Source organism: Buteo buteo, chromosome 4 (assembly GCF_964188355.1).
Source record: "Buteo buteo chromosome 4, bButBut1.hap1.1, whole genome shotgun sequence".
Lineage (NCBI taxonomy): Eukaryota > Metazoa > Chordata > Aves > Accipitriformes > Accipitridae > Buteo > Buteo buteo.
Window position 1 is genome coordinate 5,455,392 of NC_134174.1, and position 25,612 is coordinate 5,481,003.

General features: G+C 39.8%; 1 long non-coding RNA gene across 1 annotated transcript in view; it reads left to right on the top strand.

The window, feature by feature from the left end:
• Nucleotides 1-316: 316 nt before the first annotated feature.
• The window catches only part of LOC142030527 (uncharacterized), a 76,119-nt gene continuing 50,823 nt past the window's right edge, over nt 317-25,612 (top strand). The window contains exon 1 of the long non-coding RNA XR_012650202.1: nt 317-620. This is a non-coding gene — a long non-coding RNA (uncharacterized LOC142030527). The remainder of the gene's footprint in view (nt 621-25,612) is intronic.

The following is a 25,612-nucleotide window of genomic DNA, read 5'->3' on the forward strand; positions in this document are numbered from 1 at the left end:
CTGACATCAATGAGCTCTGGATGAGGCCCAAAATGAACATGAGTTAACTCGGTTTGATAGGATGGGTATTAACTATACTGATTGCTACTGGAAACAAATTTATGAGCCTCTCACTCTAGGAGCCAACCACAATAATTTTAATTATACAAAAGGAAGTATTTCTTGTGTAAAAACATTCCAACTACTTCCATTTCTTTTAAGCTACTTCAAAAGTGGGCAGAACTACAAAGTAGTATTGAAAACTCAGGATGGGGTGGAGGGGTATTTCCCTTCCTCTGAAATTCCTCCCCCATATATGCATACTGCTAAACCATCCCTAGCAGGGATTACTTTTATCTCCAGCTCATGAAGAAACTTCTGAAGAGCTTTTTGCTTTTGTCCTTGGAATACGCCACGTTGTGCAAAATGGCATGTGAAACTCTTGAAGAAGGAGCTCGAATGGCTCCCGCCATGTGCTTTCCCTCTCCTTCATTTGCCAGTATCAAAGTTCCTGTTGTGCAGGAAATAATATAGGATACCTGCGTCTCTGTTCAAGAATTTCAAAGTGAGCACCCCGCTGAAGATCATCGAGCTACTGAAGATGTACGCAAACCTGCTAAATTGCATATCCTGCATATCAGGTGAGTAAATACGGCGAATTTATCCCTCATCTGTATGTAGCTATGCCAGTACTTTTTATTGAAAGTTTGTATCTGCTGGGAATCTGAACAGATTAGTGTCAATAACCATACTGGTTTGATCTAAAGGATCAGCACGTAAGGGAAACGAAGAGTGGTAATTTTCCTCTATCAGCCACCCTGTAATCTTTCTGTCAGTACTAGTAGCAGCCATAGTCCCGTGTTTGAGCAGAGGTTTGGGTTACTCAAATTCAATTTTGGTTATGACTGACATACCCTCCAACAGATCACGCAGCATGTAATACTGGAAATGTCTGCCTCGGTTTCCTTTCTGCACGATGGTGCTCCTGGTTTAGGCTGCAAACGAAGTGAGGGATTGCTTTGTCATTCAGGAACTGCTTCTACTTATCACGGTGGGACTCCGGTCCCAGTTGGACCTCTGAAAGTTTCTCCCTTTTTCTCTCATTTGGTACTCTCATGGCAATTTATGTGACAAGGAAGGCAGGAAGGAGTAGTTTTTTTCTCCTCTCACATCTACCTGCCTTTGTTCTTGTGTATTTGTGTGTATAGCATAAATAGTAATGGTATTGAGGAGTGTTCTCCTGAGATGTTTGGTTCAATATCTCCCAGCAGACTAGCAAAACAGTTTCTACTCCATGGAGTGAAAAAATTACCATTAAATGGGAAAAAAAATCAACAACTCTACTTGGCTTCTGTGAAGAGAATCCTACTTCTTTGTATTCACACAAACCCAGAACAGTGCAATCACCTTATCTTTCATCTGACGATTTAAAAGGATTTGACAGAATTTAAGCCATGAAGCATCGCCGTGTCCTGGGAGGCAGGCAAATCTGGGGATGAGGGGATAATCCCAGTCTCTCCCCCATAATCTTGTACCATGGGACTGCCTCACCTTTTCTCGTTGGAACAACCCCTTTACAAGGTAAGCGTGGCACCTTCTCTCCTGTTCTCTTTCGCTTCTGAACGAAGCCTAGAGCTGAAGGCAGCAAGAGAAGGGACAAAGGCAGCTATGCAATGTGAAAGGCAGCTGTAGGAGGTTCAAGTGTTGGTAGGAAGGCTGGAAGAAGGAGCTAAGAGCTTGACTTAAAATGGCTGCGCCACAAGGCTGGTAAATACTCCCTCTGTCTTTTCTCCTGTGAAACTGGAGGAGAGGCATGAAAATGGGCTCATATAGAGGAAAACAAGCTGTTCTGAGTGCAGGAATATCCTGCTACAGCTCGGGAGGCAGATATTTAACCTACACAAGCACAGAAGAGCTCTGTGACTTCCTAAGGTAACCCAGGAAGAAGGGAAAACACAACCCGAGCATCTTGACTCTTACGATACTGCTCGATGTGGCTAGTCATCCTGAATCCTCTCCCCTGCCAAAACAAACGGAGTGCTCTGACCACTTAAATATATTCTGCTATAAGGATAATATTTTCCACAGATAAGAGTGCCATATGCATTATATATGAACCTGAAACTGTCAATAGTCTATTCATGCTTTCCTTCCTCTTCGCTATGTGAGACAACTCTAAGAAAACAGTCTTGATGTAAATGAAAATTAGAAGAGATATAAGGAAAAGAACTGCATAATACAAGTACAGAGGTACTGGTTCAGGGAAAGGTTTTACCCCTGAGAAGCAGCTGGTGCCTCGCTTTCCATCAGAAAAACACTCCCACTTACAGGCTTTCCAGTTTTAGTCTTTGGGTTGTAACAAAGCTCCCCGCTGTTATCTTGTTTTGCCAAATACCTGCACTGTAATAGAAGGAAAGATCCACACACCGATGGGGATGGAATGCAAGTATGGACTGAGTGGGGATGTTTTGTATAAGGAAAATAAATATAAACATTCTCAGAAGGGAAATATAGATAAGGGAGTACATATTTTATGGAGGCCGAGCAGGTGAGCTTAGCTAGACTCAGGAGAGGGACTTTGCTCTTTCCTGTCTCGTGCTCCGCGCCTGCACGTGGGATGCCAAGAGGAGGAGGATACAGCCACCACTTTCCCTGGAAATTCACTTGGAGCTGGAATGACCACCAGTGTAAGCTCAGGGGGGATTTTCATTTCCGAACAGATGTTTGGGTATCAGACCCACGTATAAGCAATATTGTAGCTGATCTAAGAAACCCTGCCAGCTCCCGTGGGCTCTGGGGTCTCTATTGCCCTCAGCACCCCTATTAATGGGGTCTCCAGATAACAGAAATTCACTGAATTTTTAAATGATATAATGGAATTTTTAAGTGATGTTCCCTGAAATAAATTAGAGAAATATTTTCTGTTAGACATTAAGTTTTCTTCTCCAACTATCAAAACCTGATTTATTTTCCAGTTAGGGAAATAGTTAGAGTCCCTAACTCTTGGTTAGGGACTAAGAGTTGAAAATAAATAAAGTGGGATTTTGGAACCTAAATCCAAAATTGTAATCCCAGTAAATCCCACTTATCTGACCTGTAACCATATGATGCATAGGTCAGAGCTGTAGGAGCATCTGTTTCAGGATCTTTCTTTGGCACAGAGGCTAATGAACATGGCATGGCTCACATCCGTGTTATATGAACCTCACCCTTCAAAACAGGCTAGTTGCATCTAAATTGTTTATTGGGGCTAGTCCCTGGCCTGTGCCAAATCCCAGACTGTCCCTGGTAATTGTTGGAGAAAATGCTACCTGGCCCCAGGTAGTGACTTTCTAATGATGTAGTGGTATGTACTGCGCTCTTGATACAGGCTTATAGGACTCAACCCATAACTAAGGTCAACTGAAATATAGGGTTGGGATTCAGTCTGGGATGGAAATGCATACATTTAAGTGTTTTGATGTAGATAACTGGATATCGAGGATGTCGATGATGATAACTGGATAACTGAATGGAGTCTGGAGAGCAAGTCAATTAACAAAATCTTGGTGTCTGTTTTAGGGGAAGTGAGTACCTCTCTAGGCTCCCCTGAGCACACTGAGGGCCTGATTCAGTTGCCCCAAGGCATCCCACCTCATCTCCAGCTGTCATTATAGAAAGACACTTGCCTTCTGTGTCCTTCTCACATCTGAGAAGTCAGTACCATAATGAATAAGAATACTCAGCAGGACATAAGGCACACTCAGGACCCTCAGTTTATGTCTCAGTACCCTAAGGCTTCTCAAATGCAGTAAATGCCAATGTGGGAGCTACTAAGTCCTACCTATATCTTGACTAATACATAACACACTGGCTTCATCCTAAGTGGAGGGGCATCTTCTTTCTGTTCATAATGGCAGTAATACAGTAACTTGGTAGAGTTAGTGTCCTTTAGGATTTGGAAGATCCCCTTTCAGTCTCCATCGATTCCTGTGAATGTCCTGCCCTATTTCCATTCCCTCTGTGGCCCTCTCCCACCCAAAAGGGGAAGCAGAGGTCCTGCTGTGCAGACTGCACACTCCTGGGGGAGCAGAAGCATGGTCTCCACACCTTCTTGTGAAGATCTTCCACTCAATGGGGAAAAAACCCCCAACAAAACCAAAAAAACACGATGCCATAAATCAGGACAAAAATACCTACTAGTTAGAGACAGATCTGTAGAAAATGTCATTCCCTACAGCCATAAGGTCAGCCTGCACATTTGCCCTGGCTTGCAGTGAATATGGCACGGTGGCAGCAAGGAGGGAGAAGCTGAAGGACAAAGAAGCTGTGGAGGTGGAAAATGCAAGGAGACTGCTCTGTGGTGGCTTGGTTTGCTGACTGCTCCATTTGTGTACTGTGGCATCCCATGGGATTCCCACCCCTAAAGTGACAGTGGAGCAAGGACACTGCGTGGCATCCTCACACAAGCTCTGACGGGGCACTCACAGAGCTGGAAGGGAGGAGGACAGTTTCAGCAACTCCTTGCTGCTGTGGGTATATTTTAACCCAATGACCGTTTGGATAAAATATTCTCATTTTGTGAATGTTTTGGCAATACCAGCTTTTAATGTGTGTCATTCCCTGTTCCTGGATACCTGCTTCCCTGCTGTGCCAGGGCATCTTTTTATAGCCTGAGTTAAAAGTCCGTATCTCAGTTTCCCAGATCAGGAGGCAAATAGAAATGGTAGTGACATTAAACAATTTAATACCTTAGCTTCCTCTGGCTCACAGGAAGCAAGGGGCCAGCAACCACAGTAGAGAAAATGAAAACTGGCTCAATCTGATAGTTTCCCCCTTCCCATCAGGAGCTGCGGTGCTGCACTGCCAACAGCAGATTCTGTTTGGTGAGGATACCGACAGTGGGGCATCCTCCAGAGATCTGAAATCCACTGCACTGCCAGCATGACCCAGGGTTGTCCAGAGAAAAGTAAGACGTTCTCTGCTAGTTAGTTCAGTGTCAGTATAACTAGTAAAATAACAGGATTTGCATGGATTTTTTTTTGCAATGTATTTGCTCATTTTGTAGTAAAACAGGCGTTATTTGACACAGGCTGTTGGAGTTTTTAAGTTCATGCAAAAGAAGAACCAATTTCTGCTGTTTATCTATAATGCCTCGTATGGGATTTAGGTGAAGGGATTTCCTAGGCTCTGTCTGTTTAAGGGTTTTGGAAAACGTGTCTTGACGTTAACCCTGACATAGATGCTTCCTGTTGGGTTCTTCTGTTGTTTGGGATATGTTCTGTCACAGTATTGAATTCCTTCACTAGAGAAGCACATAGGTTAATATTTATTCTCAGAGCTGATGGAAAAAATAAGGGGAGGCATATTTTCTTTTTTATTTTTCATTTCTGTTTGTGTGTGTGTGTGTGTGTGTAGGAAATGAGGAAAAGGGTTTAATTCAGAATTGCACATAGGGACTGGAAATTTTATCTGATGATAAATAAATGATTTTTTTGGGGCGGGGGGAAGTCATAGAAATGATATAAAAATTCTTTATTTGAAATGTTTCAGTCCAGTTCATATGTGGCTGGATAGTGACTGTCTCTTCTCTCATAGCTAGTGCAGTAACTGTCAGAAACACCAGTTAGTGGGGGAACATCCTACACGCAGTGGCACCAGGGCTGAGTACGAGCATCACTAGGAAAGCTCACCTCCAAGCAAATCTACCCCATACCCCACACAACAGATTTTTCCCAACTCCTCCCTTCAAACATAAACCATACACTCATCACTAGTACAAATAATAGTGAGGCTTTGCAGTTTGCCCTGAAGGTCAACAAACCTGGGCTAGCTCAGGGAAAGAGATCAGACAACATTAAAAGCAAAAAAGTTGGCTTCACTTGCAACAATGCTTTACTACTTAACAAACATAGCCCTGATCTTGCAGGGAGACCCTTGCAGGCAGATTGCAGAATTCAAGGCCTAAATTAATATTTCAAATGAGCCAGACCCTTTCATTTTAATCAGAACCTCATTTTAATTAACTTATTTTGCCAAGAATAAACAATTCCTGAATAGTATTGTAACTTTTCCCCCTCCACACATACTTCAAAACTGTCAAGGTACACAGGGAAAATATTCATTAGACATTTCAGGAAGTTGCCATACAGCATTTACGCCATGACCTTATTCCAATTTCTTCCCTCTCTTTCCTCTGGTGTTTGAAAATTTTAAATCCTAGTGACAGGCAATTCCAGGTGTTCGTTACTGACAGAAGTGACAGCTTTGAATTCTGTGGAGGAAACCAAACCAGAGAGGGAAAGATGAAAAAAAAAAAAAGAAAAAAAAAAGAAAAAAAAAGAGAAGAAAGAAAACCTTTTGCTTAGATTAGGTCGAGAACCTCTTGGCACTGTCCACATTCTTCTCCAGCACCTTGGCTTCTTGCTTCCCGTCTGAAAGGGAACAGTAAGAGCAGATAATCAACCAACCCCGGTGCACTTTCACAATTTCTGTATAAAATTTCACTTAATGCAATTGTGGCGCCAGGGCTGGGCGTATGATGGTACCATTCAGAATATGTTTATATAACATGACTGCATGCCACTGCGATCCTTTAAATTCTTTTCTAAGAGCTTTACTCACTCCAGGTTCACTCATCCAAAACCCTTTATAATCTCAAATATCTCTGTTACTTTCTCCTTTGAGCAGCAGGGTTGGAGACAGGGGGGAAGGGGAAGGGTGGGAAGAAGAGGGGAAATATGTAACTGATGTGGACACTGGAAGAGTTTGCTCTTTTTTCCCCATTCCTGGGGCATAAAGAACTTTTCTGCTTTAATGTAAATTCACTAGGATACAACTAGTGTGGTGGCTCTAAAAGAATATAAAGGGAGGATTTGAGCTGCTCTGAGAAATCCTTAAAACCAGTCGCTGTGTTTGTACCATTAGTGCTAGGTGCGGTACAGGTGTGAAAGCACCGACGTGCCCCGGCTCCGGAGCGTTTGGGACCTCTGCCTACGAGTGTGGGGCAGCCCGGGGGGGGCACAGAGAGCACGATGGGGGGTGGTTTCTCATAGCTCCGCGCAGCCTGCGTCAAGTGGTTATCTCTTATCTCTTTCCATTCACTGCTAACACATCTCTTCCAGCCTCTCCTTGTTTCTTCTGCAGCTGTTTCAAGCACCTTTGTGCTTGGGGGAAACACCCTGGAATCATGTTGTCACATATTTTTTCTTTCGAACCCTTCCTGATAATGTCCTTTTTTATGATGCAATGAGAATACGAACAGCCCTCATGGCAGGGAGGCTGCTGTCCTGCTGAATTCCCAGTGTGTCAGAGTGACACGACATCATTGCTTCTTTATTTTCCTTTTCTTTCTCCATTCTTACTCTGTTCTTTGTCCATCTAGCATTCCACAATACATTTATCAGTGATATCAGAGGGGTTACAACAGTGTATTACAGCTTGAATGGTAAAAAAAGACATGTCAAGTAGATTTTTCTTAGGGAAAACAGTTCCTTATAAAGCAAATTTTTTAAATATGCATGCTCTTCCAGGCCTATTAATAGGATGTTTAAATGCATATTCCAGCTTTTGACTCAGCTTGCATAATTTCTTCACACTTTGCTTTAAAACAATATTATTGCCAGACGTGAAAATAAGTGTGCCTGTTTCCAGCAAGAACAATGGCAGTCTTTCATTTGGATGGTACATTGCTCAGTCATTTTAACCTAGGCTTGGGGATTAAGGCTTGCAGTTTCTCATCATATGTCAAAAAGTACATTAGGCAAGTGAAAGGTATTACACTGTGGGGTATGTTACTTATAGCAACAGCAGTGCTGTATAAATAGGAGTTTTGTAGGGTATGTTGCTGTTGTACATTATCCAAAAATTCATTTCTGAATGAGGAAACACTTCCAACAGGCAGGTAGCTATCATGTAGTCATGGCAAAGAAAAACAGTAAACTCCATCAGGATGCAAAGCATTGTTCTTTCAGAGTGGTACTGCTTGATTTCCATGGAGTTACTGGTGAAGGGAAAAGGCATGGAGACCCATCCACTTATCCACTTTGCAAGCTTCTCCCTGTGTTAATTCAGCCTCTTGGGACTCAGTTTACCCATCCAAGCAATCTGGCTTCTCTTGAGGACTGCAAAATGCAAGTATCAAGAGCAAGAGAGTTGCATTGCCAAAGGGAAGGGGAGCATGAGTGCTGGTTCTTGTTGGGTCACGATTTTATCCCTTGAGCAGTGCAGAGGTCCCGTGGTGAGACCCATAGTATACAGCAGCTAGCTGTGCTTGTGAGCGCACAAAGCTTTTCACAACCAGATTGCACCGGTTTTTTTTTTCAGGGCAAATAACTGCAGAGGCTACATGTAATCAGGAAGACACCAACATTTAAAGATAATTTCTCTTTTTTTCTGTTAGCAGGCAAAAAGCTCCAGGCATTAACTTTTGCTCAGTCTATCCTAAGGGAGGTATTAGCTGTGTCACAGTGCATTTCTTCACTCCCCTCCCAGCTCTACAGTCACAGGGCACCGTGTGCTGGTCCTGCACACACTTCACCTTAAAGCAATGTTTTGTGTGAATTTATGGCACAATAGCTCTTTTCTCTCTGCTGGTCTAATAGACACTTATTTCACGCTGGGGCATGGATGCCTCCCGTGGAGGCAACACACAGAGATATTTCCGTCAGGAGGACAGTTACTATCCACTGCCTACAGAAAATGGAGCATATTCAGCCCCCATAATATCTGCAATATCTCTAGATTAAAAGCATGGTATAGAGCTATGTAACTGCTGTCGGATGTTGCAGGAGGCTTCTGGCTTTGTGTTTGTCACTACTGTTGGTCAGGACTTTGTGAAGAAAATAAAACTTTTACTCAGAGAGAATAAATTTCCATGTGTTTTCAACTCATAATTTGATTTCCCCCCCCTCAAATTGTCAATATTCACTCTGCAGTGTTGAAAAGGAAAAAAAAAATCCCCTGCTCCTCTAGCTTAACATGACCTTTTTTTTTAATTTTTTTGCTAATAAAAATTTAGAAAAATAGAAATAAAATAGACAAATTTTATTTGAAAAATGTTAAATTAATCAGAATGTATTTGTTGTGTATTTGTTGTTTGTTGTGTTTGTTGTTTTGGAGTGGAGCGGGTTTTCTGGAATATCAAAAACCATGGTGGGATATGGAACTATCATTTACACAACTCGATTTACCATGAGTCGTGGCATATTGGAATTGACTGGGAATCCTCCTTTGAATATCTGATTATCTGGATGTGCTGTGAACACACTGAAAATAATATGAACTTTAAATGCATGCCTTAATTCTTATCATAGTAGTGCAGGAAAAGAAAATTTATTTCCATGCTGTTTTCTTCATGGGCTTTTTACTAGCAAGTAAACACATCCAGTGATCATTCTGTGGATGTGTATGTTTTAATAGGCATTTTAATAAAGTAATGTAGAATATGTTTACTGCCATTCATTAAGAGTTTGATATCAAAATGTCTTACAACCTGTCTAAATTCATAATAACTGCATACTTGTGAATATTTTAGCTTTGCCTACAACCACCTTGGAGGTTTATCACATTATGCATAGAAAAATATTGTGGGAAAGCACAATAAATATAATCTCAGCAGCTATTCCCTTCAAAGACTTTCAGTTTTATGCATCTTGAATTCTAAATAGGTTTATTGCCAATTATACATGATGATGAAGCAGTAACACGGAGTATATGCCATATTTAAGAGACTCACACCAGCAGATGCTCTTGTAAATATATTTTGCTTCAAACCAAGAAATCAGTATTGTGAAATCCCCCCAAAAGCTTGCCGCTGCACTTTCTCAACTCAGAACTTGTAAGCATTCTCGCTCTTTGATGGATGGCTTCTTATAAACTCTGGCCAAAAGCAACCGCAACACAAAGATGCTTGTTTACGCCCAGTTTTTCCATCTTGCAGTAGTGCTGGAGGTGTGGGGGAAGCTCAGGACCAGCTGCGATAACATCCTGTATCCAAACAGAATTTGCGGTCTTAAAAATCACAGACTGGGAGGGCTGGAGGGGACATTGAGAGGGTCATCCAGTGCGACCCATCCTTCCTTGTCCTGCTGACAACTGTACAGGGGAACAGATTACCTTTTTCAGCGACCTTTTTTACATCGCAGATGACAGATACCATATTTCTTCCCTTGTCAACCTTAAGCAAGCCCCAGTTTTGCTATCTTTTCTCCGGCAGTATGTCATTTTTGTTGCTGGTCTTCTAGATGCTCACCTGTCTCACCTCTTTTATAAACCATTTTCCTCAATACTGAAAACTGCATTTCAAATGAAGCCGAGCACAACCAGAGGGCTCTTTCACAGGTTTTATTTAAATAGGCAGTGCAAATAGAGACAGAAAAAGAAGGAAGCATATTATACTTAAATTTACACATCTGGACGGAACACAGAGAGAAATTAAGGTCTTGGTCCTGCAGATGTAGATAATCTCAATTAAGTTCACTAACTGGGATGACCTACGGGATCTTAGGTTTGGTTAGCTCCAGGCGTGCACCTAAGTATTGCTGCAGGTTTGAAAAGCGAAAGACTTTCCCAGCTTCACACCAAAGTAAAGCTGTGAAGAGAATCCAGCACTGCCTAGTCTTAATTCAGTGCCTTAACCACAAAACCACAGTTGTTGTTGGTTTTTTTTCTTGCGAAAGAAAAGGTTTCAGGCCTTTCAGAAACAGAAAATAATACCCACCTGTCCGTTACAGAAAGTTTAGCTAGTTTTATCATAGTGATTTCATGGTTTGGTTTCACTGTTGTTCTCAAAGCTGGCAAAACAGAAACTACCTCTCCAAGGTCTGTGATAATTTCAAATGTGTTATTCCGTTAGTGTCTCCCTTTGTGACTTGGCCCAGGGGTCTCAATGTCCGTATGTACAAGCACACCAAAGGGTTAAATGATTTTGAGGATATTGGCAATTGGTAAAATTTTTACTTGACTCCTCACTACCTGTTGTTGAGCAGCCAACTGACACAGCGCAAGTCCTACATCGCTGCTTGAGTCTCTTAATTTATCGATATTTCCTTTAAAAAAATCTCACTTTCTTTCACAAGACTTGGAAAACATTAGTCTACACCTGGGAGCGCACATGGCTTTCTATGAAACCAAGTGAATCTTAGAGAAATTTTGATTCTGAAAAACATACATGGCCCTCCCTAATCATCTCTTTTGCTAAGTATAGACAGGAATGAGACAAAATGTGCCAGAATCCAGAGTGACAACTATGCGTTGTTCACATTTGAAAAGTGAGCACAATTTTATATGGAAATTTCAGCCCAAAGGTATGATTTTTTTGTTCAACCCCTTTGGCCCTACATTGCACCCTATGAACTTTACTTAACAGGGTCTATCTCCATTTGTGCGTATTAGCACATCTAGTGTTCGCATTCTTAACATCAAATAAACAATAATGAAAATTCATTGCACATCTTAGAATGTGTTTCCCATTCAGGAAAATGCATGGAAATGCCTTTAAGCCTATCCATATTAAGGACAGCATGTAAGCAAATAACTTTAATCTTGTACTAAGTATGTGCTTAAATAAATGAAGATGCCTTTCCAGCCTATATTTTTCACATTGCCTATAAGCGCATCAGAACTTCTCTAAGCTTCACTTATTGGCATAGGAAGGATCTTATTGTTACAAGCCCGAAGTAGGAGGTCTAATAAAATTCCCTAATCTGATGAACCACATAAAAAGAACCAGAACAAATATAATTTTATATCTCTACTGGGGGGGAAAAACAGATGATGTGGCTTGAAGTTTGCTCCCCTATCTTTTATTAGGCTGTAACTTATACAAATTATATCAAGCACTGCAATAAAATGAAGCTGGATTTATTTGTAGGCACAGATCTTCTTAAAAAGATGTAATTTTTTAAATCCTGTAGGAAATAGAAGCTGTACATAAAATTACACCAGATTTAGAAGAAAAGCAAATAAAATACAGATGATGCTATTATAATGTTTTAAAATATGTATTCATCATGTGTTGTCATTTCCCCTTCTGAAAGCACATTGTTTCAGGTGTTTCAATAAAAATAACAGTTTGCCTACAGTCTAATAGCAACAAACTGCGTAAGTGAAACCCCTACCTGAATATCCTCATAATGAGGCAATATGAGATAAAGCAGTATGCCGAAGAATAAAAAATTCTAAACAAGAAGGAAAAAGATTTTGGAAACAAACCAAGCTTTATGTTTCAGGCGTCAGACATTCGCTCAGAGATGAATGGGTAGGAGGAAGTTTACTGAGTGGTAATCACTTGGTTCTGATTCATCTTGCTGAATTTTAGGTGCCTAGGTATCTAAAAATTAGGTGTCTAGTCATGGCTAATTATCTACGTTCCTTCTGTAGTCAATAAAGAGAGATAGGCAGCTCTGGAAGGTGATTCAGTCTGCCTATCTCAGGACATTTATCTTGGGATAGAACGAGTCTCTTTCTTTCCCTGTGCCTGTTTCTGTCTGTTCATTACAAAGGGAGCCTAGGTGGTTAGCTTAGATTAGATGCCTGACTTGTAGATAACTAAATTTAGGTGAGATGATTCTCCCCATAATTAATTACTCTTATTGTTGATACTGGGGATAATTTCCACTGATATCAGGACGTGATGTTTATCTGTACAGCCTGTGGGATTTAACCAACAAAGTTTTCCAAATGGTAATAATGCTTTCCAGAAATGGAAATTCGTGCCTGAATTTGTACTTGCCCAGGTCACCCCTTCCAGTGGCTGTGAACAGTAAAGTAGTCTGTGCCTCCCATCTTAACCCATTGTATACCAGTGAAATGAGCAACTCCCACAACCCACCCCAGAAATAGATGCATTTCAGTGAGGAGGGCAATAACTGATTTATACATCTGGAAAAACAGCAGCACTTAAGTTCTGCCTATTCTTCAAGATGGAGGTAATCATCTTCTAGGTTGTTACAAAATCCAATTTTCTGCTAAACTTCTCAGCAGCCTCACATGAAAAATGTAATGGTCCTTAAAGTGTAACACAGACCTGGGTTCAGTTCTGCAGATGGATCACTCCCTGGACCTCTTCTTGTGTGCTGTATGGTGGGAGAAGAGGAGGCCACACAAAGGGAAGGTCTCTCTCCATCTCCCCAATTCTTTAACAGAGAAGGTCCTATGCCCTGAAGCACTACCAACAATCCCTATGACACACTCCAAGGCACTCAACCTATACCCTCAATGTCACGATGGTAAAAAAAAGCCCTCTTGGGAAAATAACAAATAAAAAAACCCAACTGTGACGCAATTTTCTCATTATTTCAGGCATTATTAACTAAAAAAAAAAAAAAGTGCTGGTATGGGTAGAGGTACTACAGTAGGCAGGAGGAGACATGGGCTGAATGCTAACACAGATGTGGCTGGTCCAATGTAGAGACAACTAATTCTGACCACCATAGATGTAAGTCAAGTGGCAAAGGTTGGTCAGAAGTAATCAATTCTGGAACATAAACAGAGTTTTTGATACTAGGCTTTCTTTTTCTCATTAAAGCCTATAAGGAATTCAACAAAGTTTTCTTTTTTCATTCAAGAGAGCAATTTAGCAAAACTGGAACTGGGTCTGGGACATGGTTGGTTAACACATGTCACAACTCAAAATGTGGAGGAAAAAAGGTTCAAAGATTTTAACATCCTCTATGATATTTCCCCCAAAATTCTCCAGATTGGATAAAGAGTTCCTTTGGCCTCCTCAGCTGTTCTAGCATGCAGAACTCAAACCTTAGGGCTTGCTATTTAGTGTCTTTAACCGCCAGGTGAATGGCAAGTCAAGAGTAGGGCAAACTTCCAAGAAATTTCGAAACTCACTTCTGGTCTCCGTAGTCGAGAGCCTAACTCCTTGCACCAAGGAGGCACCTCAGTTCAATGGGATGATTCAATCTTGACTTGTGTCCTGAGGCTGGGCATCTCTAGCCCATCAAATTACTGACCGACATTGTCTATGGATGTAAGGGAAGTTTTGAAGAGAAAGGTGAGGAAATTAACTGAGGAAAAAAGGAAGAAATAAATCCCCTACCTTTCCGATGCACAAGCCTGTTGGCTGGATGAAGCTCTATTGTGCCTCAGAGCTTGTTTTTTTTGTTAGGTTTTTTTTTCCTCTCAGCCATACTGGTTAGTCTAAGAAAAGCTGTGTCCTCTCTCTGCAAAGCTAATCTTTCTGTATAAAACTGTAGGCATGCTAAAGAGGTCTGTCTGAAAACAATTTGCTTTAGCAGTGGCTTATAAGAAATGAATTAGTAAGTTCTCAGCCCCCTTCTTCCTGAGTTATATTTGGGTATTGATTCTGTAATAGACATTACTTTGTTTTCTGCAGAATGACAAAGAACTTAGTAGCTCATGGATGGTTCTAATCTTGGACATGATTCTTAAAGAGCATAGTTAAATATTCCATTGAAGAGATTTTGGGTGTGTGAGCAAATGTCTTTCACTCATAAGGAGATTAAGTTATACAGAGTTAAACAACCTATTACTGCAAATTCTTTGGGGCAGGGATAGTCTTTCTGCTCCAAGTTTGATGGCTTAGAGCAATAAGCTTGTGACTCTTAGCAACTGCTGAAACATAAAAGATAAATAAAGGTGTTTACAGCTCAGTCATAGACCTTTGTTCTACTTGGTAGCTGTTTATGTGGGTGACTCCCATGTACTTCAGCATTACTGCAGGCCACATTGTCACCCAGGTACATATTGCAGAACTGGCCCAGAAAAAGCAGACCGTGTTACTTCTCATTGCTTTCTGTGGACCAAAAGAAAAGAAAAAAGTCAACCTACAGGGCTATTATTCTGGCCTTTCTTTGATCACTGACTTCACTTAATTTAAAATTAAAGAAAGATCAGAAAGAATAAATGCATATTAAATTAATAGCACCTATTCAAAAGGCTTGCATATTGCAGATAACAAAGTAATGTTCACAGAGAAGATAGAGATACAGAATAGGATGGAATTTCCCCTACTTGTTATCATTTTCAGATGTCCGTATTCATGCTCATTTAATCATTACCATAATCTGTATAGAAAAATGGCCATGACAATCTGTATCTCACTATACACACATACACATGTATATTAGTTGGAAAGGAAACACAAGACCTGGTTCTTTTCTCCCTTATCTAGGCATGATGTATACAGGATCGTTTGTCCAGGATGTGGATGACCCAAATGTCATTCTTTGTGCATAGGGTCTTCAAACTTCCATCATCTTTTGTCCACAGGCACTGCCTAATCACCAGCTACCAGGTTATATCAGAACTGAAGCAAAGCAATGTATTTTTTTGCCATGGAGGCCAGAGTTGAGGGTTCATGCCTTGGGACCCTATAATTGTATGTGTCTGTGTCCTGACTGTCATGATGTTCAAATAAAACGAAACAGGCTTGAGTTTTGGTCCCCACATCAGTCTTATTTATTGTTTCACAAGTTACGGAGAAAGCAATGGGATGAGCAAACCCTGGGGTGTTAGAGCCAGAATCCAGTTTCCTCTGGGGGTTTTGAGTTCTCTAACTACCCAGAGAGTCACTGAAGCCTTCTGCGTTATGAACCTTGAATAGACCCGTGTAATTAGTACACAGACAGACTGATATCATTGTTATGTTCTCTTCCCATGCATTGTTTTTGTATGTTTCTCCTGTCCCAGGAAACAAAGGCAAATGACACAAGAAGAAAAACAAGTTCCACCTGTGTCCGCTTTATTGTACTATCTTTTATTGGACATGTTACCTGTTTCATGAAGGGACGTAGCACCTTGATCCCCTTGGTAAATAGTCACCTCTCAGATCTCTCCACGTTTCACTCATGGAGTGAACTCGATGTCAGTGGTGTGACCGACTCAACGGGTAATCTGGAGTGTCGGGGCATCCCTGTAGAGCAAATTCACACTTTGGATTCAAAGTGACTTGAGCTGCTTTGGTATTCCCACCCTCAACACATGCATTAAAAAAAATTACTTTCACCACCTTGAAGTAATGATATTTTGGGGGGTCATGTTAGGCATCAGTGGAGGTTTTGCTTTTGAAATAAATGAGACTAGGATCAGATTGTCGTTGTTTTGCCAGGAAAGATTTTGAAGAAGGGTGTTTCTCAAAGGTAGGTGGAGGTTCTGCACAGTTTCATACTGAATAAGCCCCCTTGATTAAGCTCTTTTCATTTTCAAATTACTTAATTACCATTCCTCTTGCTTTCAAATCAGAATGTGCAACAGCTTATCTCAGTCATATAAGAAGGCTAGTAAAGAAGGCTATATCACCAGGAAATTAAAAAATAAAATAATGATAATGCCAGTCGGCCTCAAGAAGAGAATGAAAATTGACTCTTACTAACGTTACATGTTAATTACACTTACCCTTATTTAATGTCCTCATTATGTTATACAGAGCAGTGCTCAGTGACCCTACAGTAAATGACAGTCTTGTGCACGGTGTCAGTTACAGGTTCCCTTCCACACTGCTGTCTTTAAGAAGCAACTTTCATTTATACTTTTTATGATATTTCTGTTCCTTGTAAAGAATTTATCTTTTTCAAACAACGTGAAAATTAATCTTTATGGGACAGTTTGGGTCAGATTTTGGGCAGACATAAGTTTCAGATCAATCTAGAATATACACATGCCAGAATGGGAAGCCAATAGGAAACTAAAGGGAGATGATTGGTTCTAGTTTCACGGATTTTAAAAAAAAAAAAAAAAAAAGTATAGATTTTTCAGAAGCATATTGAGAAGGGAATTTGTTCCAAGGTTGTTAAAAGTTTCTTAGTAGGTGTTGGGACATTATGAGATTTTTATGTTGATTTTTTTTAACATTTTGGAGTGTCTAGTAAAACAGAGTTAATTTTTTGGCAAAAACATTTTTTTTCAGTTAAAAAAGCAGTCAGTTGTACCGAAACGTTTAATGGTGCCACCTACAGTTTGCCAAATTCTTCATTGAAGTGAAAAAAATGAATTGTGCTTAGTATTATAGTACTACATTTCAATATTTTCTATGGAAATGTTGTTTCCAGAGAGGAGGGGGTTTTTTTCCTATAAATTTTCTGTTTATTTATTAAAGACAGCATATGTAAGAAAACTTATCATGCTTGAAATGAATCTAGAATGCATCATATCAGAATGAGTGGAAAGTGTTAGGCAGTCCCTGATGATTTTTTAAAAACATTTTCCTTTGGTTTAAAAAAAAAAAATAAAAAATTTCATTTTGCATTAACATCCCCCCCCCCAAAAAAAAAGTTTTTTTTAAATCATATTTTACTTTTTGCAGAAAATTAGTCTATTATACAGGTACCCCAACTGACAAGAAGCTCTGTGCCTAAACTTACAATAAAGAATATATGCTATGTAGAATGGCTGAGATTTCCCATTATTCTCACAAACACTGATGAGGTAGGGATCCACCATGCTCTGTGAACAGAGCTCTTATCTACTTCAGTAAGATCAGTTCAACCTTATTCAGTTCAATAACCCAAGCAATTTTGTCACTTACTTGATAAAAACTCTTTCTTTCTTAGTTTTTTTTCTCTAGTGAAATTGCACTGTAGATTTTAAAAAAATTGATCAGCTCTCCTGTTACATTATTGTCCAGGACTGAATTTTTGCTGTAGGATGAGTAGTTCAAAAAGTAAATAGTTAAGGGCTATAGACACAATCCAAGCAATGCTGGTAAGGTTGATTTTGGTTGCTAAATTCACATTTTTAAAAACTGTTTTAAACTATTTTCTCCAGTCTCTAGGACTCCTCCCTAATTATTTATTTCCACAAAGACACTCTTTTTTTGGGGTGATTATACAGATTTATGTTGAAAGAGCACTAGGGATCAGAATGTGGCCCATTGCTAGCATGCACATCACTTGTCGATGTTAGTCTCCTGAGCATACTGCACTTTGTGTACACATCGAAAAGTTACAAGTCCAGTGCAAATCTATATCCTGTTCGGGCTAGCCTTCAAAATCAATGGAGTTGGCAAAGTTCTTCTGTCTGTGACCTCCTAATACTGTAATTACAAAGTCACAATAGATGTAATTGCTCTATAAAACTTCCACATACCATGGAAGTACATAATCACTGAGAATAAGATTGACAAGGTATACTTTGAACATTATGTTTTTTTCTTTTCCTCGGGACAGTAAGGCTCCGTTCAGGGTGTGTTGTGGCAGGAGGACTGGGTATTTTTTTCTTCCTGGAATGACGAAGTGCAAACAGTTCTCTCTTTCAGTCCTGGAGGTTACAGGTGTGCCACCATGTTATCCGTATCACTCTGCAGCATTCTTCGCAGCTATCATCATGCCCGTAAAATAAACTAGGCTCTTGCTCATGCCTAAGTATATACACTGTTAAAAATTTACTGTCACCTCCTGATTTATGAACTTGCTTTGCAAACTTCTCAGCTTAGCAGTGGGTGACACGGCTCTCTGAGTAGTTGCAGCTCTCTTCTACACCACGATAATACGATGCGTGTTGTTTCGAGGAGCTCCTGGGCTCCTATGTCCAAGGACTCGTCATTAGGGCAGAGCCACCTCTAAGAAGTTCAATGAATGATGAACCTCAAATGGCTCAGGGATTCAGGCTCAGGCAATGCCTTCAAGTTTCAGGAATTTTTTGAAATGCTCAAAGGTTCTGTTTAGTCAAAGCCCATCTCAACATCTTTTCAGAACTACCCTATTTTTTTAAATTATCTTTCTGTTTCCAGCTGCAGGAAGAAAGGGCAGACTTTTCAGCAAGTTGTGAATATTTATAGAGGTTAGCTATATAAAAATTGTTTTGCCCCGAGTTTGCTTCAAACACTTCCTGTTTTATTTTATTATTTTCATAGACAGGTTTATTTCTTGCTAATGCTGAATCACAGATGGGCTTCTTTTGAAATGTATGGGAGTGTTATCAGAGACAAAATCTGGCTTAAAAAGGACATGCAGCAAATAGTCTGCAGCAAATGTACAAAGTGTTGGGAGAAGCTTCTGTGGTCTTTTGACAGACTGGATCTGTCACTGTCAAAGCTGACTTTCTGATGACACCTAGAAATCAGTCCTTCTGACTCAAGAATTCTTGAACTTCCTCATGATGTAGAGAATGTCTTCATAGGAGGAGAATCTCACAAATACTTTAAATATCCAAAAGTTGGTTTCTGTATTTGTTTTAATCACATCAGGCTTTCACAGTGGAAAGGAAGAGGTACTCTCAGAGGGGAAATTATCTGGCACATCTCAGATGGCTGTTTTATGATGAGCTGAATCACCCTCTGCATATGCTTCTCTCTCCCTCTGTTGATATTAAAGAGACCTCAAAGTGATCAGCTCAAACTTAGTTGCCCAGCTTTTACGTGTTTACGTCTGCACATCCCTTCAGAGTCAAACAGTTCCCCTCTAGTGACACGAGTTGCATTAGGGGAGAGTGATTTTTTGTGTTTGTATATTGCATTTTCTCATGATCTGGTCATGGGGAATGAAGAAAAAGGATTAGCTAATCAGCTAATCACCGTGCTACCAATGACTTTGGAGTACTAGAGCTATTGCTTCGTCTTTGAACCTCTCTGAACAACTTTGCACTAACCGTGTTTTGTTCACTTGTTTCAAAGAGCACAGCATGAATTGATGACCCAGCCAGCACGGGCCAGGTCATCTTCTGGGAAGAGCAGCAATAGTGTAGGAATTACTCTGATTTACACAAGGTAATTATGCTTCTAAAGTGAACCTGTCCAGTCTCACAGACTCTCTGCCTATCTAACGCTTGTGTACAAGTGATTGTCTCCCCTCTCTGTGAGACAGATTTCAGCCTGATTAGTATCCTGTAATGAGCTCTGCTTGGCTCTTGGCTGCAAGAATGGGTGCAAGAGCACATAGTGGGATCCTGCACTGGGAAGATCCCTGTTAGAAAGGACACTCCCCAAGTACAGCATGGTGGATGTCCCGTTCTCCTGTATCACAGGACCAGCGCACCACAGGGCTGCTTAGAACATGGTCAGACAAGTCCCTAATTTGGTGTCATACGTTGGCTATGCATTTCCATCTTGTAGCTCTACACGTGGGTTCTTGCACAATTGAGGAATAAGAGAGGAAAAGTCTTCTTTAGGAGAATGGAAGGCTTGGTAGGACCATCTTCCACTACTTAAAGGAGGATATGGAAAGATGAACCCAGACTTTTGCTAACTGTGTACTAAAAAAGGTCAAGGGGCAATGCTGATGTTGCAAGAAGGGACATTTAAACCCAAGGACTGTTTACTATGGAAGTGGCTAAGCACTGGAACAATTTGCCTGGAGAGGCTGTGGGATCTTAATTCTCAGAGATTTTTAAAACTTTAATGGGCAAGGCTCTGAGCAACCTGATCTACCTCGGAAGCAGGAGATTGAACTGGAGATCTCCTAAGGTAGCTTGCAGCTTGACTGATGCTGAGATTCTGTGATTTTAGGTTGAGAAGTGTGGCAGATATGATAGCATCCATGTAATACAACGTCTTGTTCCTAGAGCTCTGATCTGGGGAAGAAAACCAACGTCCAGTACTGCCAGAGACAGGAAGAACGTATGGTCAGATCCAAATGGTAGAGAGAAAAAGCTGTGCAGTCATGTCCGTATCTCTTGCTACAGGCTCAAAAGCCGGAGCTACCATCTGGGTCATGAAACTCTCCTTGATCTCTGCTAGATCCTGATTTGAGTCGGCTCTGTAGAAAGATTTACAAATGTGACCTTTTAAGACTGATTTTGTAAGGATATGAGAACTCTGTGAGCCTTCACTGTGTATCTGTGAGATGCCCAGGGTAACCTGTGAACCCTTTGGCAAATTTCAGCTCATTGGACAAATTTTGAGGAAGAGTTAAACTCCCAAAGGAAATTAATTCCTAGGCATTTTTTTTTTTCTCCTTTGAAGATAGATATCTGAATAGATAAAAAGAGAACTAAATAATGCAACTATTTGAGGACTCCTGCAAATAACAACCCACTTTTTAATCTGTTTCTGTATCTATATATCTATCTATTACATACTTGTATACTCCCTTTATTATGAATAAGCTTATGCACAACACATACCCAGAATAGCAATTCATGCATTTCACCTGATTCCCTTCTCTGGTTGCATTCCCATTTAAGGATTAGGATCTTAAATGCCTATATAGGAAAGTGTGAGTCAATGACTATGTTAAAACCATAGTTACAGAGAAGATAAAAACTGTTCTCTTTCTATCAAACACTTATACCTTCCAGCTCTGGTGTACATATTTTCATATCTGAATCAGTTTCTGTAAAGTGTTCCAGCTTAAGATTAGTTGATATTGCAGAGTGACGGTAACAAAATTTGTTTTACTTCAAATTTCTGGTTTTTTCCTGAGATCCTGGCTCCATTGTAACTCCTCTGTGCTAACTGCTGTGGAAGCATTACAAACATTATATTAATTTATTATGTTAATGTATAATTATAAAGACATTAATAATTTTAATAAAACAAGCCGTGTGGTAAAGAAAGTGGGAATGTAACTGATCTGTCCATGCCTCGTGTTGATTATATAAAACTGTAGTCACACAACTCAGAACTTAAACTTTATATCATCAAAATAACAATGCCTTTGAGAAGGAATTTATGAATGAGATACAAACTGAATTCTACAACAGAAAGATTTAAAATAATCCACAAATGTTGCTTAGGACTAAGGGAGTTACACTGGAATGACCTCAGATGAGATTCTGACCTCCAAAATTTCTCCAATAAACCATGTGAGGGCATGTATAGAGATTTTATTTTTTTAAATGTGAGTAATTAATCATTTTTGCAGCTTATCAAGACAAATAGAGTCTCAGCCGTTTGCACTTTAAAAATCTGGACTAAACACCATTGTGAAAAACACCCTCAAGTTTCAGGACAATTCAAGGGGGCTCAGTAAACTTATCACTGTTGAAAAGCCATGGACAGAACCAGGCAGGAGTTAGATGAAACGATGGTAATAGTCTTTGTGGGTGTTAATGTCTTCAGGTGAAATCCTTACCCTGGCCTGGCCTCTTATTACGCTTTTGACTAATTTGTACCATTAGAAATGCAATTTAAAATGTACTATTAGTCTTAGAAATGCCGATAGAGCTATGTAGATGGAATTGAGGAGAAGGGGGGGATAAGGCAAGAGTTCCTCCATATGGGCACGGTGGGAAGCAGATGTGATATCTAAAAAGTGTCTTTTTTGCAAGAAGGAGTAAGGCTGGTGGGATGGAAAGGGACAGGCAGGCAGGAGGGGAAGTTCAGAGCTTTAGTGGGAGCCATCTGAAGAGCTCTGCAACTGCCCAAGTCTAGTTTCACCAGGAAGAGGGGAGCAGCCATGGGGAGGGAGGGTGAGAAGTCTCTTTAACCTTAGTGGAGGAACACATTTCCCATGTTTTTGCTGGCATTTGGCCCTTGGCAACTTTCCTGCCTGGTTGTCTGAGACACAGTAGTTCAGTCTCTGCCCGGAACAACTCCAGCCAGTTCTGTCCTGATTGACCAAATGTCAATGATTTCCTTTTTTTTTTTTTTTTTTCTGTGTGTGTTTGTTTTGGTAATCTCTATTCGTGGAGGAAGTCTGGATCTGATAGATTTCCTGTTTCATTTCCTACCTGTGTTTTATGAGTGATCATCTTTCCTTGTTCTCAAGCAGCAAGTCTCCATGCAGTTTCCCTTGTGAAATGATTTTTGCCATCCTTCTGAATTCCCAGCAGAGACACTGAGCAGTGAGGGAAAGACTTTGCTGGTGGGTATAAAGCACAGCTGTGTCTGAAAACACAGTCCCTATTGAAAAAAAGAAAGAAAAAGAAAAAAGTGTGTGAAAAAGATCATGAAAGACAGTATGTTGGATTCTAGCTTAGATTAGTCCTTGAATGAGTAGAATATATTTTGATAACACTCATCTGACTCTTGCTCACACGCACTGCATTTCCCCCCTGCAGCAAGTATTGGAATGGAAAAAACAACTACAAAATAGACAAGTTCTGTATAATTTTTCAGAGAAAAAATGAAGCAGCAGTATTTGGAAACAACCGGTTTATGTTGGAGTTCAAGATCAGACTGGGGTTATGGTTCGGGTTCAGATGCAATTTTAATAAAGTTTCCCCATTGGTTCTTAGTTACTGTCTTTAAACAGGCTGGGATCATCTAAAACTTCTTGGCTTGTTTGTGTTTTTTTTTTATTGTTAGGTTGTTTTTTAAACGGTCTTCTGAAACTTCAAAATAACCTGAACTTGAATTAGAAAAAATTTGGAAATTATCTTTTAGTTTTATCAAACTGGAGAGCAGAAAGATAGTTATTTTGTACTCGTAAGTTGGCGGGAAGGCAGGCAGCTTATTTGTGGAGGATGGATCCAATTGCATCCTCACCCCAATATAAATCCATTTATTTTAGTAGTCTTACCCCGGTTTTGCATTGCTACCCACGAGATGAAAATTAGATTTTCAATGCACTGAGGAGTATTTGTAATAATGAATCATGTGATGAAAACTTTCTCCTGTGTGTTGAACAAGTAACTATTTGTGGAGCTCACCCTGTGCCCACTTTATTGAATCACTGTTTCCTTATGCTAGTTTTTAATACATAGTTACTTCTAAAGCTTAGTTTAATGTAGGATTTGGAATGCTAAATTCATATTTGTGGCCACTGATGGAAATAATAAATTATATGACACTTCTAAATATATTTTTAGCAACAGTTATGGTACATGAAGAAAAACTGATGAACCCCGTGCAAAGAGATATTATGATACTCTTCAATTCTTTATCCCAGTGTACTTTTTCTTACAAATACACATTTCAGGTGCTCTACTAAATCAAGTCATTATTAATAACTCAGGAAATTTTACTTTGAATCTACTAAGATGTTTTTGAGCTAATGGTATCAGAAAGAGAAATTTTTTTCCCTTTATTTATTCCTGTTGCATGGATTCAGAGGGGCCATTTCATATTTCATAGCCGGAATAGCTGTTGATTTCCTTCTGGCATGCATGTGAAGTTCCTTTTATCACCAATGGGAGTCATAGATTCACATTAAGTTGAGAACAGGCCCTGATTCACAGCCATTTTTCTGCAAGTATAACTGTAATATCAGAAATATACCAGATGCTTTTTATTTTCTTTTTAAAGATATATTTCATTGGAAATTCTGCACAGACTTAATTACTGTTCTCTAGAGCTGCTTGAAAAACTCTCCAGGGACCTTTTTCATTATATTTTTCATAACAAGATACAACATTTTTTTGGCTAGCTAGACTCTTTCTTAGCTGCTAACCTTTCCATTTTGCCAGTTCTTTTCTTGGACACCAAAAATTTTGCCTGAGCGATACTTCATCCTATATTCACACCTGACCATTTAAGTTTTTGTCCAAAACCTATGAAAAACAATGGAAAAGTTCCCACTTACCCTGGCTGACTATGGATCAGCCCTACAATAGACCTTATGTCAAAATTCAAAGAATTTTGTGTTAGCACGGATGTTCCGTCTTTTCTGAGAATGAAGCAAACGGAAACCCTACATCTAGATATTTATTTATTTTTGTCTCTCTTGTTGATTTTGTTAGTTGTTGAGTCAGCTTTTCCATTGCTACAGTTTCCCCACACTTCATTAAATTCAGTCAAATTCAGCAATGCATTTGAAACTGTTTGTTTCTTATATTCCCACTACCAACGATATTGGGAATGTTGGGCTACAAATAGCAAAATACTAAAGTATGAGCATAATTTACTACAGTCTCTGACCTAGACCAGTAAGATCACCATTAATTTCTGGAGGCTAATTTATTTACTTAAAATTTATAGAATTATACTGTTTTTATTCCACTATTTTCTCTTCTGCTCCAACTCCATTTCATTTTTTTTAATTTTTTTTTTTTTATGGTTTAAATCTTTTCAGCTTACCACTGTGATAATTAGACTTGCTTAGTAATATACTGCAGCAGATGTCAAAAGAAATCTTATCTTTTTTAAATGCTTATCTGGGGCACTGACAATAGAATTTCAGAGATGCAGGGTATAAGGGAGGAAGAAGGACTTTTTTCTCTCCCCATTTCAGTACAGTACTATTTGCATTAAGGCGATATCCAGAGGCCCCAGATAACAGTCCACTAAAGCTGAATTCTGCTTTATGGGTACAGACAGTCCAAAAAGTTTAGTGTTTAATCAGAGAGTGAGTATAAAGTTTACCGTGGAAAGAGGAGATGGTGATGTTTGAAGAGGCTGCTCCATGGTCACAAAGGAGCAGAGCTGAGGATACAGCCCAGTCCTTCAACGTACTGGTCCAGGGCTCTGCCAGCGCCTGATCATGCGGACACCAAGAGGAAGGAAGATGCTCAGTCCATATTTGAACTTATAAAGTGCTGTAACACTGGCTCAAAAGGAAACCCCAGCAAAGCTAGGATATCAGCACTAATCTCTAGATGTCTCCTCTTTGTTTCATAAAGAACTGTAATTAAAGGAATGTTTTTATATATATACACACACACACACTTATTTCTCTCCAGCTAAACTGATGAACGTGCATTTTCTCTGTTTCTTATTTTGATACTTTTACTGACATCTTTTCTGATTCTACTCCACTGATTTTAACTGGTTCTTTTCACATTTACATTTCCATTATTGCTCTTCAGAGAAAGAGGCTGGTAGGTTACAAATGTGGAAACATTCTGTAAATGAACTATATAATCTGTG